A 23,268-nucleotide genomic window follows, 5' to 3' on the forward strand; every position below is an offset into this window, starting at 1 on the left:
TTTTAAATAAATAATTTTATCATAAATACTTTGTAGAATAGGAATTGTTTATCATTAATATATTTTTAAATACAATAGCAACAATATATTAAAATCCATAAATTTAAATTTTTAATATCTTCCTATAGAAATATATAATTTTTTCAAATATGTTATTATAATAATATTAAATTAATAAAATAACGCATTTTACTTTTTAAATTACTTCAAAATTATTAAAATTTTAGAAAACAAACTATTATTTTAGAAATAATTGACAACTGATTGTAAGTTATGTGTTTTTTTAAATTTATTTTAATCAATTAATTTGTAATATTATATTAGTAAATTATTCATTTTGTATAACTGGTATTGTTTATCATTAATTTATTTTTAATTTTTATATACCGAGTGGAAAGCCTTTGACCCTACTGAATTTTGAGAGAGACATCATGCATAACAGAGACAGTAAAATATTCCCACTACGAAGCTAATGTGCAGACTATTACTGTCTCTGTCGTGCATAATGTCTATCTCAAAATGCAGTCGGATCAAATGGTTCAAAGTATATTGAAATTCATAAATTTGTTGTTTTAAAATATTTCTATAAAAATATATTCTTCAAATGTATACTATTTGACTATATTCATCATAGAAACAGTAAGTTACATTTTTTAAATTACTACAAAATTATTAAAATTTCAGAAGACAAAACTATTATTTTCACAGGTTATTGTAATTTGTGTGTTTTTTTATGTTTTCTTTATTTTATAAATTAATTTTTCATATTAAAATATTAATTTATTCATAAATATTTTGTAGAAGAGATTTTGTTATATATATATATATATATATATATATATATATATATATATATATATATATATATGTATAATGTCCCACAATATATTAAAATCCGTAAATTCCTAGATTTAAAATCTTCCTATCATAATATAATATTTTACAAATAAATAAAAGTTGATTTCAAATTATTACATTATTAAAATTTCATAAAACAAACTATTATTTTAGAAATAATTGGCATTTCATTGTATGTTTCCTTTTTCATATTAAATTAATAATTTATTAATAAATATTTTGTAAATTAAATACTGTTTGTCATTAATATATTTTTAAATTTTACACATAATGTCCCACAATATATTAAAATCCATAAATTTATAGTTTTAAAATTTGTTTACAAAAATATTATATATGTAAAATATATGTACATATATTTTTCAAAAATGTACTATTTCACTATATTTATCAGTATACAATGCATCATATTTTTTAAATTAGTATAAAATTATTAAATTAAAAAAACTATTAGAATTATTTAGAAATAATTAACAGCTAATTGTAAATTTTATATTTTAAATTATTTTATTTCAATAAATTAATTTTTCATATTAAATTAATAATTTTATCAGAAATATTTTTAAGAATGTCATTTGCCATCATCATCAATAAAATATATTTTAAGACTGTTGTTTGTCACTAATATATTTTTATTTTTTATATAAAGTCCTACAGTTTTAAAATTTTAACAATTAGGAAAAATTTTTTTTTAATAAATAAAATTAATGCATTATTTTTTTACTACAAGTAATTAAATTTAATTTACTTTAAAGAACTAAAATTAAAAAAAAAAAATAATGGTAAGGTTATATTCAATCTAATGTAACCTAATGAAAAAATAATATTGATGGTACTATAAATATTTGGTAAAATATCATTTGTCAATAATATATTTATTTATATATTAAATTAAAAAAAAAAAACTACATTTTTTCAAAGTAGTTGACAATTAGGTTGTAAATTGTGAATATTTGAAAGATAGTTGTTAAAATAATTTGTCAACCTGACATAACAATAATATTGCAATAAAAATATTTTTTAAAGTGTTGTTTGTCATTTCAAATATATTTAGTATTTTTCTCATAATTTATTAAAAATGTTTTTTGAACAAATTACTTCAAAATTAGAAATTAAATTTAAAAATATAATTTATGATATAGTTTTTAATTTAAATTAATAAATTAAAATTTAAAATAAAAAAGCTTTTTAAGCTAATGTTCAATTCAATATAAAATATGTTTTTATTAATTAATTAATATATAATTAATAATTCAAAGAGTTAATAAATAATTTTTATGTAAAATCTAATAATCAATTTCTATGAAGTCAGAGTAATTCGTGATATGATTACAAAAATTAATTCGATCAAAAAAATCCTTATAAATCTTCATTCATATTTTCAAATCCTTTGAAAAATGTATTGAACTTCCATAAACATAAAATTGTGGTGGCTATCTTGTTCATTTAGAATAGCAAGTTGATTAATTTAATTGTTTGAAACAGATATATTTGCAAATCTACCTCCAAAGATGTATGCAACTTCAAAATGATACGCCACCAACATCCAAATAAGACCAACTTAAAAAAAAGAAGCGTCGTGAGATTAACGAACCCGAAAGCAATAAATAAGCGTTGAGTGTAGTTAGGTGTAGTATATAATTCGTGGTTAATAAGCAATGTAAACAGAGATTAGAGGCGGTTGTGCATCACATCAGTCAGACAGACGTTTTTCGTCTCTTCCGCCGATTCAAAGTTAAACGACTACACGTGTACCGTTAAATCCGCCGCACGCATACATCACGTCCCCGGAGGGGTACCCACCGTTGGTTAATGTGTTTTCTTCATTTTCGACGCGACTTTTTGCCGTGCCATCCAGTATTTTTAGTGGTGCAGAATAAACGGGACGCCTAACAAATTAATGGATACGGCACACATCGAAACCGTTTACGGATTGTTTACGCATCGGAACGTCCGCAACAGTAACATCAATATTTATGTATAATGAGCACGATTGTCATTGCGTAGTTTAAAAGTGACAAATTGCCTACAAGCAACAACAAACGCGCAAAATTAATTATCATCGGTGGTCTCGCACAGACACACAATTAGTGCACACACAGAAAACGGCGTAGTGGTAAAAGCAAACAACAAAGCGGAGCGTCAAAGTGGATAGGCGTTTGTCACGGTCTATTTCGGCATTGCAAAGGTTAAATATATCCCACCCCATTCAATTTGTCATGTCGTTCTGTCCATCTTTTTCGTTCGGCTTTTAATTTTAGACCGATGCTTATGCCGGATCGGCCGTTTCTCTTGGTCGTGTGGATGGATGCCTGATGTGGAACAACTGGTTGAAAAAAGGGTTTTTAATTAGAATTTTTTTAATAGAAAATTTTATTAATTGTTTAGGTACGTAAGTTTTATGGCAAACACTAAATATTGTAACAAAAATTAATCTTTCAATTTGATATTATTTTATTATCCTTTTAAACATATCATTATCTGAAGGAATGTTAATGCCTAATGTCAAATTTAATTATAAGAAATTCATATTTTTTTATTAAATATTTAAAAAAAATACTCAAAAATCATTACCCAATTTGTAAATACTTCTGCAATAAAGTTATAATTCCAACTTCTAACAGAGAAATCTTTTTCCTGTAGTGTCAGTTCTCCTTTCATATGTAATTGGAACTCCATCAGTAATGTGAATTCTCCTTTCAGCTTCTATAAGCTTATCATCTAAATTGTTTATGTCAACTACACTGTTGTGGTAGTTCTTGTTTTACACTATTTGTTTTATAATATAATTTTTGTGATACCTCTCTTCTTTTAATCACAACTCTATCATACAGTACGAAAAATGTTTGATCCATCTGAATCCTGAAAGAGACATCATCAGACTACGACAGAGGCAGTCATTATTCAAGATAAGCCCTCCAATTCACACTATTACTTTCCTCTTTGATCAATTGGTTACAGTTATGAAATGTTAATGAAATAATTGCTTTGGTTTAAAGCAAAAATTCTCACTAAAGAAATGGTTCTGCAGACATTTGGTAAAACAAACAATTTTTATTGAATAATATTGAATATTGTTGTTATTTCTATTTTATTTTAATGCATTCAAATAAAAATTGTTTAATCTAATATAACCTAATAATCTCATAATTGTCAGAAATATTTTAATAGTTTAACTATACTCCATTCAAACTAATTATGAAGGAATGGTTCGGAAGGATTTGCTAATGTAAATTCCTACTTCATACTTTGGTAAGGTAGTTTTCATGCATAAAAAATATTGTGTCATTTATTTAATTATTATTATTTATTTAAAATTGACGTAAATAATACCAGTTAATATGTTCATTTTTATACTAAATTGAGCCCAAAATAATGATTTTTTAATTTTTTTCTAAAAATAATATTTGGATACCTTTAGTTATAACTAATAAAAAAACAATAGTAATATAATGTTCATTCTAATGTAACCTAATAATTTCATAATTATTTTATATACATAGTGTTTTTGCTTTATTTGTAATATACATATTTAGACGTTTTTTCCACGATTAAAATCTATAAACTTTTTCAAAAGTATATAAATTATATAAATTAATAAAAATAGAAATACATTACACAGCAATTAAAGATATTACTTAAAGTAAGAAGATTTCAAACATCTGTAAAACAAAAATATGACTCGTTTAGATTTTCATTGTTTAAGGAACATGTAGTTTAATTATGTTTATTAACATTATTTTATTTAATTATTTTTTCTAAACAAATGGCTTTAAAATAATGAATCAAATTTAAAAAAATATATATTTTTTGAAAAAATGGTAAAGGATATTATTATTCGTTGATTTTTTATTTATTTTAATCTAATGAATATTAGACAAAAGTAAACAGTTGTAACCAAATATTCAAACCTAAAATACCAATAATATTGTAAATAACAGAAATATTTTTATAACATAAATTGTCATTAACACGTTTTAATTTTTACTTTTAATATAAACAGGTAAAATTTTTCCCATAATTTATTAAAATCTAAACTAAATTCATTTAACAATATTAAATAAATTTACTTAGCAATGTTTATAACATCCTTTTTTATAATTTTATTTTTTTATTTTTAATAATTCTTTGAAAGAATATTCAATTTAACTATTTTTATTATTATTACTGAAATTAATTATGTGGTAAATATTTTTTAAATAAATTATTTTAACATTATTAGACAAATTAACAAATATTTTTTTAACAACTTATGTTGTAGGTTGATTTTTTAAATTTAATTCATGTAATATGTTAAAAAATTAATTACGTTGAATATGTTTTTTAAATAAATTATTTCAAGATTATTAGGTAAACAACAACAACAACTATTTTTTTTAACTTAAGTTGTAGGTTGATTTTTTAAATTTAATTCATCTAATAAATTAAAATTGAAATACTACATTTGTTTACAATTATAATTATTAACAATTTTTTTAAAGAACGTACTTGATTTTTGTTTTGAATAAATTGCTTTTTTTTAATAGTAGAAGACTAATTTCATCAATCAATTGTTTCATCAATGATATAATAAATTATTTTTAGAATTATAATTAACATAATATTTATTTTATTATTTATTAAAAACGAGGTGTATTATTAAACACATTTTTCTCTTTTTTACACATTTAAACTTATATACATTTAGGTATATGTGAATAATTAAATAATTTATCCATTATAAAATAATGATTAAATCCAATATAATATAAAATAGTTAATAATTCAAAGAGTTAATAAATAATATTTTATGTAAAAACAAATGAATTAATTTCTTTAATGAAATCAGTACAATTGATAATAATATCATCACAAAATAGAATTGACCTCATGGCATTAAACTCTCATAATGTATAAATGTATTATATTTATGTTTTATTTATTGTAACTTGAATATTTATTGTTTTATTTAAGTATTAATTAAAATTAATAATTAATTTTCTGAATGACCGATTTAAATAGAGTATATATTTAATTAAATTTAGCAATAGTGGGACATATTTATAATTGAATATTTATTAAATATTTTGTTATTGTTTAATACACGATTTCGAGATAAAATATTATTTGAAAATTAACAACTGATTATTTATATTTCGATATCGATTGTTTGATCCAATTAATAATTCCATCTTGTTACTGTATTTGTTTATATAAACATTACTTATTGTTTTAGTAAAAAATTTCAATTTCGTTCTTTTAAGTGTTGAAATTCAATTAATTTATTCAAAAAATGTTTTCTAATGTGATTATGAAATTATGCAAATAAAAATACAAAGCTTAGATTAAGTTCACACAAAACAATTTTCCCAATTTGCCGGCCAAAAGCCCATCAAGTTTATCCGCCACCGTTTATTAGGACATTTCAATGAAAATAGAGGCGAAACAAATAATCCGGTATTGTGCAAGAGCCGGAATAATTGGACATGGTGCGGGTGCATTATCATATTCAATATACCACCCGACAAAAGGGATAAGTCCTTCTGTTCGGTTTGATAACGCCGCATTATCTACGCGAGCGACGCCGTCTCTCGATTTCAATTCAGTTTCGATTCGATTTTCGGATACATCTCGTTCCGGATTTGCCATACGAATTAAATCGTCATTCCGGCGACGCCTAATCACTTTAAAACAACTATAATTAATGTGACAACGGAAGAAAATTTAAATCGGCTAAACAATTCGTCGAAATCTTCAAAATTAGTCTCGGAATTCGTCACGTACGAAAGAAACTCTTGGAATCCAAAGCCGAGTAATTCATCATTACGGAATAAATAGCTCGGGGGCCGGAACGCGAGAGAATTAAGAGGTTTTATCGTGGGCAAAGACAAACGGGCGTTGCGAGGAGGAAGAAGCAGGGAGTGAATATTGTGGCTGTGGCTGATTGTGGTCGGATGGGTTAATTCCGGGACCTCTGAATAAACACGACGGGAGCTGTGGAATTCCCCGAGATATCCCTGAATTGTGTGTGCGTTCGGCTCCCTCTAAACCAAACAGAAGACGGCGCACAGTAATCGAAGCCTCTTTAACAATAGTCAAATATACTAATAACAACTAATAACTAAATATTATATAGTATATACAGTCGATCTTGATAACTCGACTTTTTCTTCTGGAAAGTCATGGTTTGAGTTATCGAAGTTCGACTGTATTTGTATAACACCATAAATTAGCTTTTGTAGTTTGACTGTATATACCAATTATACAACAGTTACTAGTTACTAATTATTTAACTAGACTTTTAATATTAATAAGATTTATTTATTATCGATATATAATATTATGATAGAGTTGAAAGGAACACAAAACTGTTTAAAAAGTTGTAAGGTTTAAAAATTGACTAAATGTTTCATTATTATATTAAGTTAATACAGTATAGTTACTAATTATACAACTACTAGTTATTTAGACTTTTAATATTAATAAACTTTATTTAATACTGATAATATTATGATAAATAGAGATGAAAAGTACACAGAACTGTATAAAAAGTGTTTATATAGATTTAAAAATTGTCTAAATATTTCAGTAGTAAAACAATTAAAAGCTTTAAGTCTTTAAAATTACTTATCAGATTTCTCAACTGTTTTAATTTTAAAATTAAATTAGAAGATCCTGATTTTGATCTTCCAATTGTGAGGTACACATGCAACCCTTCATGCACTTCTAGTTCTTCTTCCTTTTCTATGAATTAATAAAAAACTAGAAATTTAGGGTGAATTAGGGAACAATGGTTTGTTAGAACAGCTATTATATTTTTAGAGAATCAACTTTTATTTACATCTTCGCCGATTTGTTGTTTTTTAGTTTAATTTAGTTTAAAAATAAATTTGATGAATCTAAAAATGCAGATAACTGAATGATTTCAAAATATTACTTAATTAATAACTTTATTTTAATTTAGAAAGATTATCAAGTAAAATTCAACTTCAATTTTCGTCAAAATGCATGAATTTACAAAATACTCATCTTACTGCATATTCTAATATATATATATATATATATATATATATATATATATATATATATACCCATACTGGATATTTATCCAGAACCACTGGTCACAAATATACTCATTAACATACAAGTTAAAAAAATTAATAATTTAAATTAATTAAAAATTTCTTGAAATATTTAACTCTTTATTATATACAAAATAGTTAAAAATGTACAATTGTAAAACTAACTACTTACAAACATTTAAATAGAATTGTGTTCAATATTTTACAATTACCTTAATATTTTTCTGAATATAATATATTTAGAAACTTTGACACTTTGTGAATTAGACAATATATAACTTCTAAGACACTCAAATGGTATAGAGAGAGTTTTTGAATTTTTAAATGAAATACCCTGTATATTTATAAATTTTTGGACTTCTGAGACAATTCTCGATCAGATTGTGGCACACTTGACAAAAATAAATGAATTGTTATCCTGTATTTCCTTTAGTAATAATTTAATTGTTGATGTTGTTTTTAATCCAATCACAAAACACTTGGTATTGTTAGTTTCTCCAAAGAGTCTTCTGTTAGAAATAGGTTGACATTTGAAAAAAAAAGTTAGGCTTGAAAATGTGGTTTTGACAACCTATCTTATACCTATCTGTCAAAGATTCAGCGATTAATCTTTTCTAATCAAGTAAAGGTATTTTCTTTTAAATGTCACAGTTTGATCGAGAATTGTCTCAAAAAGTGTACAATATGTGAAAAATTTCTTCCCTCCATACGATCTACCTATGCCAGATCTCACTTTGATATACGGAGAGTGTTAGAAGTGTCTAATGGATTCGTTGACACCCAGTATAGTAAACTGTGATAAATTTTAAAGTGTATTATACCAATATTGTTATTTAAATATTGCTTAAATAGTTACGAAAATATTTACAGTTATACAGTTAGTTCAGAGTTTAGGAAATGTTCATTTTTTCCGACTGATATTTTATTCTGAAATTGTGATTAATTATTTCAATTATTTTTATAATTATTTTAATCAATTTAGATTATTTAAAACTTTATAGATAAGTATATTTTCAATTGTCACTTAGATTAAATTATTAAACAACTATAATTTTGTCCATATAATTATTATACAGAACATACAAGTTTTCAATGTTAATTGATTATTATCGAAAATTCTCTGATAAATAATTAAAGCTGAACAGTAAATGGATTAATTAAAATTTTTAATTGTATACAGAACCGTTAACTAATTTTAAGCTAAATTTAAAATTATTTAATAATTTCCCAATTATCTCAACTAAATCCTTTGAAATTAAATAAATTGAATTGTTTAGTTAATAAAAAAATTCAAAATTGTTGCAACTATAATATACATTAAAAAAGTTATTCAAATTAAATGAAAATGTATTTGAAAAGTTAAACTCTAGTAAATGCCAAACTGTCAGAATTATATACAAAATAACTTAAATGTTTCACAACTAATTTGTAAACCGAATTACTTAAAAACTTTTAAATAAAATTAGTTTCAAAAAATTTAACAACTTTTAATAAATCGCTTAATATTTATCTGAACTCTATATTTAGAAACTTGACTTTGACACTTGTTGCAACTTATATTAATAGTATATATAAAAACAACAAGTAAATTAACTGTGACGATAAGTTTTAAAGTTTATTATTCCAAGATTATTATTTAAACATTACTTAGTTACGAAAATATGTTTAACTATATACAGAATTGTTTAGAAAATATTTAATTAATTTTAATTTTCTAACTTTAGTATTTTATTCTAAGATATAAAACTACTTAATTGTAAATTGTATATAATTATTGTGATAAAATATTTGATTATCTTCTGAAATATTGAAAATAATGATTATCTTTGTTATTCCTTAACTGAAACTGAAGAATTACAATAGAATGATCACCTTGGAAAAGATTTATTATAATTTTCTAACAGGTCAGTAATTTTATAATTAATTTAAATGAAAAAGGCTTTATGAGAAATTAATATTCTCTGCATACTATAATTTTCTTAACTAAAAGTCAATTTTTAATATGAAAGTAATTAAATAAATTTATATTTATAAATGTGTTATTACAACGAATTAAAATAGAGCACATTTTTAAAATTAGAATTTTAGAATTTGGGTTAAACTGATAAATAAATACAGTTGGAACTTGCCTTATGAAAACCGTATTCAAAACCCAATAAAATTGATATGACGAGCAGCGACGGCAGAAGCATTATTTTGCGGTGTGCGGTGTAGAATCGACGCGAGATACGAAGTAGTTGTAGACTTTGATGGGAACGGCTGAATAAACATTGGATAAAGCCATCAATTCTCTTTCTGCCTGCCTGCCAGCCTGCCACAGCCACTATAGCCCATTCACTCGTTTCTGTCTCCCGACTAAGCTTATAAGGCTTTATTTAAACTCTCCACTGTGTCATCAGGCCCTAATTTTCAATTAACTACTTTTCACCATCGACGTGCTCGTTTGTTGCATTTTTCCTCTACACCATTTAGGCTTTGCTCGGTTTATCTGAGCTTTGTTTCAGCCAATTGGAATAACGTTCATTGTTTTTACAGTCCGGTTTAGACATGCATCCAACTATAAATTGAAAAATTAAAAATTTAGAGGTATACTGTTGGGGTTAGCTTTTTATTATAATTAAACATTATTTAGCTAAATATCAAAGAGACAGTTAATTTAACTGTTTGTATGTAATATCTTTATTTTTTATCTTACATTTATATATTAAAAAATTGGATTATCATAATGAAAACTTCACAATTTCTTTGTTATCCACAGAAATTGGGCCAACTAATTACCTTTAAATTTTGCCAGTAATCCAAAAATCGTCGAGGAAAAGACTCGTGTTTGGATTTGGGTCGTTAGTAAATTGGTGGGTTGTTTGGAAGCCAAACGGATGAGCGACAAAACGTCGAGAGATAAAGCATGCAAATTATTCTCGTCGTTGGGCAAACAAACAAGACCGCAGTCGGTTGCACTAGGCCCTAATTTGTTAATTGTAATTCGCCTCTCCATGTGTTCGTGTTTCTACTGCATTGCAAATACGGTAAAGTGAAGTGTTGGTTCGATCGCACAGTGATCGAATCCGTCATCTCGATACGAATCTCTCAAGAAAAGAAATATTTTCTCCAAGGATAAAATGTTATAATTATATACATATATTCAACCATAACATATTGTTAAAGTGATCTATTTTTTATTTTATTTATTCTCCATAAATAACTATAATCAATATATTGATTGTTTTTTTGTATTATTACCAAAGATTAATTATTAATTTGAACTTAAGCATTGATTGACATTTATTTATTAATTGTTTGTATAATTTTTTCTTCAGTTTGAGTTTATGTTTACAGTCAATGTGGGTTAGGGTTGTGATTGTTAATCAAATCCACATACATAAATGAATATGTGATTTACTGGACGTCTGCAATATAGGTATGTGTGTGTAGTTACGAATGCGGGTCGAGATGAAAATAAACAGAGCACATATCGCATATCGGTCGCACGGACCGAAAGAAATTTACAACAATTTTGACTTGTTGACATGAATGCATTACGTTTGTATTGATTCAAACCAACTGTTTATTATTGCTCGAACAATATTGGCTTGTAGTAAATAGATAGTAAAATGTTTCCTATTATTGTTGACACGGACAACAGTATAATGTGGAATATATTGTTTTAAAAATAAATATAAATGTTCGTGATATATTTACACAGCGTATTTTGGTATTTGTGCGAGCGAAGGGGGCCCTGAGCAAGACACCGCTTGGACCGTATCCACGGGCCTGACGTGCCCGCTTTTAACTGCTCTCGCCAAGCCTGTCTCCGTCTACCAGTTTGTTTCACTTTACAACTGATCAAATATACAACCTGTCAGTTTTCGAGTGTAATCAACGGTTCAACCCCACCCCCCACTTTTTCCCCCAAATTCAATTCAATTCTTTTGTCGACGATTAATCGAATTTGAAAAAAGCTTTTTATACACGTTTTGTTTGTGTCAACATTTTTGTATTTATTTGTGTTTCAATTTAGGGACAGTAACAAGATTTTTTAAGTATATTTTAATATTTAAGAATAAATTTGGTACATAAATCCTTTGAAATAATTAACAATCAGAAAGCTATTTGTTGCATTTTTCTTTTGCTGCCTACCTGTAAAATTTTAAACCAATTAAATTTTTCATGAGATAGTTTAAAGCTACATTAAAATTTTGTAACTAAAATCTAATCTTAAAACTATGGTTTGTAGTCGCATATTATGTTTTATTCATTTCGTTTCCTTTTATTTGTATCCTCTTGAAGCTGAAGACAAAAATATTTTTATTGATACTCGAAATGGAAACAGTTTGATAGGTTGGAGCCTTTTAAAAGCTATATTAAAATTTTATATAATATTTAAAAGATATGACCTAGTGGCAGTACTGCGACTGTTGTTTTTATGCAGGTTTATGCAAATTAAACAAAATTTGGAAAGGACAATGGTGAAATTCTAAATATTTTACCATTTTAAATATTTTAAAGGATAATTTAATGGGAAATATGAAAGTAATTTTTTATTTAATATACAGTAGTGGTCATTATTTTAGGAATTTTTTTAAATTTTCAATTTCTTTTGTGTATTATACCAATATTATTATTTAAATATTACTTAAATAGTTACGAAAATGTTTTTTAGTTATACTTTGGAGTTTAGGAAATGTTTAAATTCACTCTTTCCAACTGATATTTTATTCTGAAATTGTGATTAATTATTTGAATTACTTTTATAATTATTTTAATCAATTTAGTATATTTAAAACTTTCTAGGAAGTATATTTTCAACTGTCACTTAGTTTAAATTATTAAACAATTATAATTTTGTCTATATAATTATTATACAAAACAGAAGTTTTCAATGTTAATTGTTTATTATCGAAAATTCTGTGATAAATAATTAAAGCTGAACAGTAAACGGATTAATTAACATTTTTTAATTGTATACAGAACCATTTAATTAATTTTAAGCTAAATTTAAAATTATTTAAGAATTTCCCAATTATCTCAACTAAATCCTTTGAGATTGAATAAATTGAATTGTATAATTAATAAAAAAATATTCAAAATTGTCGCAAGTATAATATACATTAAAAAAGTTGTCTGGTCCAAAAATTGATTATTCAAATTAAATGAAAAAGTGTTTGAAAAGTTAAATTCTAGTAAATGCCAAACTGTCAGTATGTATACAAAATAAATTAAAATGTTTCACAACTAATTTGTAAACAGAATTACTTAAAAATTTTTAAATTAAATTAGTTTCAAAAAATTTAACAACTTTTAATAATTCGCTTAATATTTATCTGAACTGGATATTTAGAAACTTGACTTTGACACTTGTTGCAAATTATATTAATAGTATGTATAAAAAATAAGTAAATTAACTGTGACGATAAGTTTTAAAGTTTATTATTCCATGATTATTATTCAAACATTACTTAGTTACGAAAATATTTTTAACTATATACAGAATTGATTTTATGCAGGTTTATGCAAATTAAACAAATTTAGAAAGGACAATCGTGAAATTCTAAACATTTTACCATTTTAAATATTTTAAAGGATAATTTAATGAGAAATATGAGGAAGTAATTTTTTATTTAATATACAGCAGTGGTCATTATTTTAGGAATTTTTTAAAATTTTTAACCAAACTTTTTTATTCAATGTGAACTGTAAATAATATTAATTTACTGTTATTGTTTTATAATATATTATAAAAACTATAATATTCCTTATTCTATAAAATGTTACATGATGAAAACAGTATGGAATATTTATGTTATTTAGTTAAATAAGAGCACTTTTTATAATATCTTTTGTTGTTTTATAATTTTGGCCCATCTCCATGACTCAACCATTTCCAGAATATTCAATGAGCCTTGGTTAAATTTGTAAAATTTTTATGTTGAAAATGGGTTATAAACGTGATCTCCTATTTTTCCTGTAGGGTTGATGTCTGAAGTTTGAGATGTGCAAAGCAAAACATCGATGATTTGAACTTTTAACCAATCCACCATAATTTTGGATTTGTGTTTAGGAATGTGACAATTCAATAAGCCTTCCCATCCATTAAACATCTTCTCAGAGTCCTGGAACTAATTTCAGCAAATCCCAGATTGGATACATCAATTCAGTTATCGTTTTTCTTTTTTCGATCTCAGATAAATTATAATTTAATCGATCATTATCGATTTAATATTGATTTAAATTCTCACATGACAATGGAAGACCATAAATTAAAAAGTTACTATAACCCATTAAAAAATAAAAAAGTACGCAATTTTATAAATATAAAAATAATAGATTAACCATTTGACACAACAATAACAACAAGAGCTATAAACATAATAGGTACTTGCGTCAAATTCAAGTAGTACTCATATTTTTAAATATATTTTAGTAAGTTGTTATAATTATGGCCACTACTGAATATTTTGTTTAATTTGCAGTTAAAAAACTTACTCATTAGTCATTAGTCATATTAAATTTATTTAAACTTTACAAGCAAAATACCGCACAATCATTCAAAACAAAAAGGCAAAATAAATTCTTGGAACAACACCGCGAACTCTTTTGGCTGACGGCAACATTGTATCTCGCATTCTACAGTTTTGTTATTACAGTTTGCGGAAGCCACACATCTTCAACCCGCATATTTCTCATCCATCTCGCCGCCTCCCCATCCCTTGAATCAATCATGGAACCCATTCGCGGTGCAACTACACCACACACACACACACATCCTCATACAGGAACCGAACCGCATTTACAATCAGAAAATTGAAGTGGCTTTAAGGAATTCATTATCTCGAACAAATTAAACACCTTCAAGGGATCAAAGGACGTAGAATAAACAGGAAAAGTGTCTAGAGGCGGAATTCGGTAAGTGAATGGTGATCTGGGGATGGCACAGGTGGTCCATCTTGAGTGTCCAGTCCCGCACTTAATTCACCGACGCGCCGATGGGGTTTACACTTTAGTTTTCTTAGGATAGTCGGGCCCAATTTACTTGTCGGCTAATCCACGTGTGACGCACCGCACCTCAAATATTTGTGTTAGTCGAAATTAGACACCGATGGATGTGTTTGCTGAACTCACAAAAATACCAATTAGACCCATAATTCTTAAAGTAATTTAAATTATATTCTTTGATTCTCCCTTATTTATGCCACCCAGCATTTTCAGTGGCCCACTTCAATAGAATCAAAACGCATTCACAATTGTGAAGCAAGTAACAAATCATATTCAATAAACCGCTGAAAGGATCTCCTAAAAACACAGATTAAAATGCGAGAAAGTTGAAAGTTCCATTGATCCACGTCGCAAAACGTTCCACAAAGAAAAATGATGGCTAGGCAATTCTGACGACGCATCCTCTCGTCCTTTCACACCACGAAAGACTGCGCATTCGCTGTCCAAATATTATTTCAGGCCCGTTTCCACGCCGTAATTAAAATGTGTCATTCATTTCGTCACCGCATTACTTTTCAATGGTTCGATTTTCCGCACGGGGTCCCGGACCGGTCATTGTTGGGATGCTGGCCATTGTCAGAAAAATTAGCCACTTCAATGTGATAGATAAACATGGAGCTTTTTCTCATGGGGGTCAAGCTTCAATTAAAGAATTGGTGTGGAGGTGATGTCGAAATGTGAATGGCCAATAGTAAAATGGACTACTTTCATACCTGGTTTGGAATAATCGATACAATAAATTTGACTCCATTTAACGATTTTAACATCCCCTCGACATTTTTAATAGTTAATTTGAAGGTTTGACTTTTGGAATTAAAATGACGTCTATAAAATAAAATTAATATCCCAACTAAAAAAACAGTGTTATTTTCGAAGTAATAATTCTCGATATGACTTGCAGTGAAAAACTGGAGTCACGTACGGTGAAAGTAATAAAAAAGAAATGTGTTCACGAATGGATTAAGTTGTCAGCGTGTGTGTAGCTCGTGAACGATAACGACATAAATCCTACGGAGTGTTCACATAACGTCACAATAATTATTTCGGCGTTGATCCATTAAGACGAATTAAGACGCAATTGCATGGATCTTTATCAGAGCATATTTTTGGAGGGTGAATGGAATTTCTAGAACCCTGAACAAGGTGGAATTTAATGGTGAAGGGGACATTTTCTCAAAATGTTAAGAAACATTTCTTATATAAATAGTAAAAATAAGAACATTATAATTTTAATATTTAGTGTATTAAAGAAAATAAATTTCATCAGATTTCTATACACAGTGTCTAACTATACCTAGTGTGGCCATTTTATTAGATCTCTTATACTGAGCTGCTGAGATAAACTTTCCAAACTTGATTTATTGAGTTCTTAATGTGTTAGTCATCCATTAAATGCTCTGAAAGTAAAAAATAGGTTTATTTTATTGATTTTATAGAAAAAAAAATAGTAAAATTTTCATTATTATTAGAAGTTTGGGCTCCTCAAAAGTTTTGGTACTGTTAATAGCTTTTATATGAATTTTATGATGTATGAAGAAAAATATTTTTTGTCGGTTTCAATATTTTACAGATCAATAAGGCCTTCCTTTCATTTTTGAATAAATTTAAATAAATTTAAAATAAAATAATTCTGTCACATGTTTATTAATAGGGGTTATTTTTGTAAAATTTGGTAATTAACCCTTTTTAAAGATGTTTAATTCAATAGAGAATTTATTTTTTTCATAAAAATACTCTGATCAGTTGTTCTAATTTTATAACTATAAAAAATGACATAGTAGACTTATGCCTGGTAACAAAAAAAATTTTTAATGCCATGCTTTGAGCTATTATTCATTAAAATCGGGTTATAAATGTCATGGATGTGATTGTATTTTAAATGGATGACATATTCAAAATCTAAAAAAAAAAAAAAATTATCCGACGAAATAATTAAAATTTTATTTTTAATTGACACAGTTGTTTAATTGATAATTATAATGTAATAATACTTGATAAGTTTAATTTTTGTAAATGTAAATATAAGGATGATTGAGTCTTAATTGGGTCGCACTGTTTATTTCACAAAATTTAACTTTTAAGAAAGAAATATATAAAATTTTGTTATTTGTAAAAACAAGATAATTTTATATATTAAAATTTTGAACAGAATATTGAAAATTAAACCCGAAATTTTGAGATTATCCCAAAACTTCATTATTTCCCATTTAATGGATTTTCATGTCTTTTTGAATTAAAATACAGCATTTAAGTGGAAATCTGTTTGAGCTTATATTTCAAACTATTTCAAATAAATAAAAAAAATTTAATTGGGTCACACCATATATTCAATAAATAAATAAAATAAAATATAGAAATAATTAACACATAGTTGTTTTTTAGAACAGTTAACAGCTGTTGTTTAAAATTTAAAATTAATAGAAAAATAGAAAATTTGGTATTAAAATGGGATTTTAGAAGGGAATTCCTAATCCCGTTATTAATCGTTCGATGGATTTTGATGACCTTTTATGTTCAGGCACAGTATTTATGTAATAATTTAGAATATCACATATTTTTTGAAAAAAACTTTTTCTATTTAAAAGAAAACAAAAGGAAATTGAACTTTGATTGCAACTTAAATGGATTACACTATATATACCTAATAAAAGAAATAATTAATGTTTTGTTTTTTCGGAGTGAAATTTCATAATTAACAAATACTGTTTAAAATATAATTAGGTCTATTCAGAATATTTGTTCAACATATTTGACACAAAACTCGATAAATTGAATTTTTTATTAACTGTGGAATTTTGATGACTTTTTGTGTTCAGGCACAGAAATAAAGTGATAATTTAGAAAAGCTTTTGTTCTGTGGAAAGAAAACATAAAAAAAGAAAAAAATTATCAGCTTTATAAATATAAAAGAAAAGAAACAAAAAAAATGATACTAATGATAAATAGGTTTATGGACTTCTGTACAGCCAAACTGTACCGTTTTATTTTTAAAACATTTTATATATATACTTTATTTTGCAGGATGTGAATATAAAAATTTGGCAAATATTCTCAAGATACATAATAAAATGTTTTAAATACACTTTTTATTGGTAAATTATTGAAAAATTGACATGTTAGGCCTTCTAACAACTAATATAAAATGATAGACAATTTTTAAAATATTTGATAAAAATTTTAACAAATAATAGTTAATTGGCGAAAACAATTTATGGGATTAAATTTAATGGAAAAAATGAGTTTTTCTTCCTTCGAACTAACAATTTCACATTACTCTAATACCTTTATTTGCTCATACATTTAGATACTATAACATTACTTTCAACTGAATAACTTAGAGTCAAAAAGATATCCTCATTGTAGGCTGATAGTAACTCACCGCAGCTTAAAATCAGTGACTTAGAAGGAAATAACAAAAAGAGCAATTCCATTAGAACATAATATTATCACGGTCGATATTATTTAGGTTAAACGTTTTAAAAAGGAACCAATTTACCGTGGCGAAAGCAGAACAAACGTTCCACAACTAAAACTAAACCACTACAATTGTTACTCCGTAAAACTACCTAACCGTTATTCTTTCAGCATTATATCCCTGTGTTGCAAAACCAACCTAAAAGAAAAATTACATAATCTGTTCAGCGGTGAAAGGAAGGAAGACCCTATGCTTTATTCTGTGATATGCGATTTCCATCCCATCCACCCAATCCGATCCCATACATATATGCTTTTGTCGGCTACCGCCTTAGGAGTTGGATGGATTAACTTTTTCCCTCTTTGCTATGCTGCGCTCGAGGCGAGCACATCCAAACCTCCGGGCCAAACTTACCATCGGTGGCATTCCAAATATCGTATATAAACCGTTAAAAATGTTAAAAATAAAACATTAATGAAGAAGATATCTGATTGCGGTGTGTAAGTTTCCCATAATGAAAGTAGAAACTTATATATTGCATTACTAAATAAAACATTCCTATCTTAATGATTAATAATGACACGATATACCAAAATGTGAAATCCAACGATTGATTACACATGTAAGCAAACCAAATCAACGTCTGCCAACAGCGATTAGTGACACTCAATACTGGTCCGAAATATAATAGACGAATTAACATCTAGACTTTCGTCGAGATTTTCGGCCGAAAATGCCCGGATATCCCGCTGCTAAAAACTTCTCGTATGACTCGCATCCCGGACCAGATGTTCAACATCACTGTCATATCAAAGCTGGACAAGTTGGGTTGCGCGTCTACAAATGCAAGCAAACAACGGTCCCAAGTCACTATCTTCGCTGTCGTGGTAGCACGTCGAGTTTTACGGCACATTTCACTGCCAAACGGGCAAAACTTGGTAGAACACCGGTGGTAATTGGATACGTTTGGTGCTGACGACAAGCGATTAGTTTTACTAAATTAACCTTTTCCATTAATGTAATTTTAGAGCGATTTTACGGAAATATCTTCGCTGGGATTTGTGGTAATCAAAGATGTGCACCAATTGGGGTATCGTGTTTTGTTTATCCACGTATTTATTTAGAGGATTGTGTTGTCTTTTCAACATGATCTACATATTTCGGTGGGTAATTTACGATTTTTATGAAAAAATGTTTGGACGTTAGATTATAAAAATGTGATGATGTAGATCATTTGTAAGTAAATTTTCCTTCATACATTTTACAACTTATTTCATTTTCTTGTACTTTTATTAAAAATAATAATGTAATATAAGTAAATTTTTAGGTAAAAGGCTTGATATAAATCATTATTTATTTTTGTGTTTTAATTAATTAGCAGAAAATACATATTTCAAATAAGGTTTTAGATATATAATGGAATATCAGTGAACTAGAATATTTTTACAATTGGCCGGCAATAGTTTATTTTTAGTAGTTATGTTTTTTAATAAACAATTTAAAATATTTAATATGAATTGGCATATATTCCAGTTGAATAAAAATTGAACGAAATAAAGAAACAATTAAAACATTGTTGTTTTATCATCGAACAAAAAAAGTGTTTAAACAAATGTTTTAAATTAGACATTTTTTAATTTTTTTTATATATTTAAAATATTACGTTCTAAACACGATCATACAAGGCGGATAATTGTCAATTGGTAATTACTGTATATTAGTATGGACCAACGTCTCATTCACTCAATATTAATTAACAACTTTCCGAAAAAATCCCAAACCAAATAAAAATAAATGTTCTAACAAAGAGAGAAAAAATGTAAACAGTTTCAAATAGGATTTATAATTATGTATAATTTTATTTTATTAATTATTTTATTAACATTTTATAATTATTAATGTAAAAGTTATTACAAAAAATTATAATAGTATTATTAATTAAAATATTGTAACTACTGTTTAATTAATTATGATTATTTAAAAAATGATATAGAGTTAATTATATTCATCATAAATTGTTGAGCTAGATCAAGATTATTGTTTTTTTTTTTTAATTTCATATCAAATATAAATTATAATAAATAACTAAATTAAGTCACATTAATCAGTGTAAAGCTCAAAATTAACAGAATTATGAATATAATTATATGATGGTAATATTTGGTAAATATAAATATTGAATAATTATTAAATTTATTATTTTTATAGATCAATTATCAATGCATAAATATCGAGATAATTATCTGCTAATATTGAAAACTTATTTATTTAAATTTATAATAATATTTATCAAATATTGATAAGTTTTAGTTTTAGACTAATTTTGGGAGAATGAAGAGATAAATCTAAATATACTAAAAAATAATTTGTCAATCAATTCGAGATAATTTCAAGCGAACACTGAACATTTATTTATTTAAATTAATAATATTATTTTAGTTGATTTTTATAAAAAAAAAATTTATTATTGAGATTGATTTAATTTAATTTAATAATTTGTGAAAAAAGAAAGAATTTAAACTATTTCTCATATTATCTCTTCCAAATAAACAATTATTTGGATAATTATCAAATTTTGATAATTGATACCATTAGATTAATTTTAAAGCAATGCTAAAATTCACATTGAGTATCCCAAAAAACAATCAGACGATCAATTATCAAAGTATTAATATCAGGATAAGTATTGAGATTATTATTAGTTAATATTGATTATTATTTAAATCAATAATATTGTTTTATCAAATTTTGAAAAATTTTAGTTTTAGAATAATTTTAGGGAAATGATACAGATGATTTTTTTTATTATCGACAGATATTGTCTTTTCCAATTAATAATTATTTGGATAATTATCAAATTTTGATAACTGATAAATTTAGAATAATTTTAGGGGAATAAATAAATTCAATCTGAATGTCCCAGAAAAGAAGCTAGCGATGAATTATCAAGGCATAAACACAAAGATAAATATCAAGATAATTAACACAAAATAGTGAAAATTAATTTATATAAATTAATTATATTGTTTTCACTGATTTTAAGGAAAAAAATGTTTTTTTATTGAGTGATAATTTCTAAAGAAAGAAAGGATTTAAACTATTTTTCATATTATCTCACCCAAATAAAGAATTATTTGGATAATTTTCAAATTTTAATAATTGATGATTCTAGACTAATTCTAGAGAAATATAACAATTCAATTGAGGTATCCCAAAAAACAGTCTGTCGATCAATTATCAAGGCATAAATATAATGATAAGTTTCAAGTTAATTATCAGCGAATACTGAAAATTTATTTACTTAAATTCATGATATTGTTTTCGTTGATTTTCAGAAAAAAATTTGATTTATTATTGAGCCTGATTATAATTTGTAAAAAATGAAAGGATTTAAATTATTTTACATATTATCTTTTCAAATTATCAAATTTTGATAATTGGTAGATTTAGATAAATTTTAGGGAAATAAATAAATTCAATCTGAGTATCCCAGAAAAGAAGCTGGCCATCAATTATCAAGGCCTAAATACAAGTATAAGATAATTATCAGAAGATATTGAAAATTTATTTATTTAAATTTATAATATTGTTCTCATGGAGGGTGATATAATTTGCAAAGAAAGAAATAAATTAATCTATTTTTCATATTATCTCTTCCAAATAAACAAATATTTGAATAATTATCAAATTTTGATAATTAGACTAATTATAGGGGAATGAAAAAAATTATCCTGAGTATCCCATGAAAAAAAAAATGTCGATCAATTCTCAAGGCACAAATATCATGATACGTTTCAAGATCATTATCAGCGACTACTGAAGCTTTCATAATATTGTTTGTGTTGGTGTTTAGAAAAAAATGTTTTATTAATAAAGATAAATTATAACTTAATTCAGAAAGAAAAGAATGGTTTTAGAAACTTAAAATATTTTTTATTTATCTCTTCCAAATAAACTATTATTTGGGTAATTATCAAAGTTTGATAATTATTTGGTAATTATCATAAATATGAAATTTTTAGAACCTTGATTTTATTTAGATATTCCAGCTTATTCTAAAAATTTAATATGTGTAATAATTCTTATATTTTCTTTTTTACAAATTACATACAGATTTAGACTAATTTAGAATGTTTAAAAATATATACTATATTTCATAATATCTTTTTCAATAATTTAGTGAATTATTCTTACAATTTGTTTATATTATTTAAAAATTTACCTATGTAGCTATGTGTAGGTACCTAAATATGTCCATATAATTATTTTAATCAAAACTAATTATTTTATTAAATAATCTGTACATATTGAACGGTAATAACTTTAACAACGAAAAATTAACTAGCGGAATAAAACTTCATTTAAAAATGATTGGCAAGCCTGTCGTCGGGACCACCCGGATAATTGAACGGACAAATACATATAATGAAATCGTAAATGGATTAGAAATGTCAATGTTTCACGGATTAGGTAGATTAGAGTGTTTAAAATGTCACAGCAATTGTGACTTTGGGGTACGAGCGTGGCCGGAAAGTATGGGAATGTTTAGACTTTTGCATGTATTTGACCGGTCCTGATCGTTTAAGCCTCTTATCTCGGAAACACGTGGACCATTAAGTACGGAAAGTCCACTTTTCCAAAATCTCGACGGTCCATTTTTAGCACACGGGCCCACCACTTCCTTGAACCGAAAACCCTTTCACTTCCGTTTTTTCCCTCACTCTCGACGATTATTTTATTTAAATGTTCGATTCTTGGGGTATAAAAAAACCTGTTATTTCCTCGACCAACAACAGGTCATACTTTAAATAATTATTATTATTAAATGGTTATCGCAAAACTTTACCGACGGCATTCCTGGCCGGGAACGTCTCGAGAAACGTGACCAGGAATAATTTACAGAACTACGTTCAGACAAAGGGATACACAAATGTGGCTTTT

The sequence above is a fragment of the Aethina tumida genome, chromosome 2, assembly GCF_024364675.1.
Source record: "Aethina tumida isolate Nest 87 chromosome 2, icAetTumi1.1, whole genome shotgun sequence".
Classification (NCBI taxonomy): Eukaryota; Metazoa; Arthropoda; class Insecta; order Coleoptera; family Nitidulidae; genus Aethina; species Aethina tumida.